Below are 2,859 nucleotides of genomic sequence, written 5' to 3' on the forward strand. Positions count from 1 at the left end.
CTCTCTCTCTCTCTCTCTCTCTCTCTCTCTCTCTCTCTCTCTCTCTCTCTCTCTCTCTCTCTCTCTCTCTCTCTCTCTCCACACACACACACACACACACACATATGAATATATTTTTATATTGTTTGCTATGCCTTGCAGTTCGTGTGACATCGTATAAGTTTCCTCGATGTCGCATGCTGTTTATTGTCAAACAATTTGATGCACTGAAGTATTGTTGAATAAATTGCACTATCTCGCATTTCATAGATTGCAGTCCTAACAAATATCCATAGATCTTCAGAACTTGGGATAATTGTTGGAACGCTTGTGCACATGGTTCTCCTTGATATAAACTGAGATGCTAGTAGCAATTGCTATATCAGCTCTGAATTTAACTTCTACGCTAGCAAATTTGGATGTTAATCGGTTAAAAGTAACCAAAAGGAAGTGGAGCCGATCCTTTTTATAGTCGAAAGCGTGCCAGTCAGTATTAGGCCCAGAGTATATACTTTTCTTCTTACGTATTTTGTAGCAAAACAACGAAACAGTACGAAAATAATATCGCAGTGGTAGGGCTGGAAACTAAATAGACACATAATTTGGCTGCCTCCAATACCAAGATCAAATCTAAACATTTCACAGAATAAATGAAATAAATGAAAGGAATCTTCTGAAACGAATAAATTCTATAAACTGCATAGATGATATGCTGCTTCGTTCGATGTTTACTGGAATGAAGTTAGCTTTGATGTTCAACATTCTGAATAAGAACACCAATAACAGCTACCTCTCCTCGACCCTTCGCTACCCTATCCATTTTCGAGAAATAACGAGTAAACAGCATGCCAACTAAACAATATTTTTTCATAACAGAACTTACTAATTCTAGCTGCGTCATGCAGTGATTGAATATTTGATTTCATAATAATAATAATAATGATAATAATAATAATAATAATAATAATAATAATAATAATAATAATAATAATAATAATAATAGAAATAGGAATAATAATAATAATAATAATAATAATAATAATAATAATAATAATAATAATAATAATAATAATAAAAAATCCAATCGATATAAACGTAACTGTCAAGACCTACCAAAAACTGAGCAAATATAAAGATCTTGAAATAGAAATTAGCAAAATGTGGAATCTGAAGACAAAAACAATACCTATTGTCATAGGTGCCCTGGGAATGACAGCGAAACGAGCTGATTACTATCTATCTCAGATACCAGGAAACCCCAAAATGGCTGAAGTTCAAAAGATAGTGCTCATGGGAACTGCCCATATCCTACGTAAAATACTGTCTATGTAATCTCAAATTTTCAAGCAAACACATAATTTTCTTATGGTTCCTTAAACATTCACTAGAACAAAACTGTACAAATCCAAATATATGGTACCCTAGGCATAACACCTACATGAACTTCTAACTTGTTGTCTCTTGAGGTCTCTGGGTGAGACTTGGATCCAACTTGTACAAATGCAAAACAAAAGTCAAACATAAAATAATAATAATAATAATAATTTGATCCGATGTTGCATAAATTTCTAATCTAAAATTTGATAATTAAAAACTTTTGTTTTCTCACTTTTTATATAGAAATCTTTCTAAAGTAGGCAAGGTAAATAAACAAAACTTGGAGAAAACGAAAAATGGAAATGGAAGGAAAGGAATAAAATTAATAATGTTATTATTACTATATTTTTCTTCTATTTTGCTAGCAAGATAACGGAAAAGCTAATGAAGGAAATATAGCGAAAAAATTGGCTATAAAATACCAGCAAGTCAGCTACTACCGTAAATAAAACTATTTTTAAACGATTCATAAAGCCAAAAAATAATTATTCTCATTTATAGTATATCAATTGCTGAATTATTTTGAAGTCAAAATTTGTGAGTGATCAGTCAATAGACTTTTAGATTTTATGTATATAGCAGCTAGTATGAGTATGATACAAAGTATAAGATCTAGGAGTGGCGATAAACAGAAAATATAACGATGGAATGAGTGTTTCTTTGAGTATACATGTGTTTATTTCTGTGCATAATAGGCAGTATGTGAGTATAATTTTGAATGTGTATGTAAGTAAATATTATCAGTTTTCGTATGAATGTTATAGTATGTAGATGCGTGAATGAAAGTATATCTGGGTATAACTTGTATGTGTGTATAGTACTGAAAGTGTCTTTGAATGTGCTTCATACATAATATTAATCTTTATATATAAAAGAACATGTAAATTTGTGTGAATGTTTGGGCAGGTATATTTCTAATTGTGTGCGTGAAATTGCATGTTTTACGTAGTTGAGATTATACTCTTAAAATGTGTGAATATATGATTAGCATTCGGTGCTATTTTTTTCATAATTGAATTGTGCGCATTTGCGGTTGTTTACATCAGTGTCATCCGTCAACATGCAGAAATATTATTGACATCGTGATATTGATATGACAGTATCGTGATCATAAGTCATTGTTGATAAAGTAGTTGACACAGGTGATAATGCTGTTGAACATAGCAATAGCGTTGATTTCTTTGATTGTTATGTTGCATGTTGCAGATGCTAATTCCTAATATTGTTAATAATAATATTGTTCATGGACTTCAATTCGTAGTAGGGAAGGTAGTGGTATTACTGGTAGGAAATGAGTTGGAGATAGTGGTTATAGCACTGTCATAATGTAGGCGTTGTAGTGTTGTTCGTATGCAAATGGTGGAAAGTAATATTAAATATCAATTTTGCTTCAGGATGTTTAAAAGTAGTGAATATATACCGTATATATATATGTGTGTGTGTGTGTGTGTGTGTGTGTGTGTGTGTGTGTGTGTGTGTGTGCGTGTGTGTGCGTGTATACAT

This window comes from Octopus bimaculoides, chromosome 3, assembly GCF_001194135.2.
Source record: "Octopus bimaculoides isolate UCB-OBI-ISO-001 chromosome 3, ASM119413v2, whole genome shotgun sequence".
Taxonomy (NCBI): domain Eukaryota; kingdom Metazoa; phylum Mollusca; class Cephalopoda; order Octopoda; family Octopodidae; genus Octopus; species Octopus bimaculoides.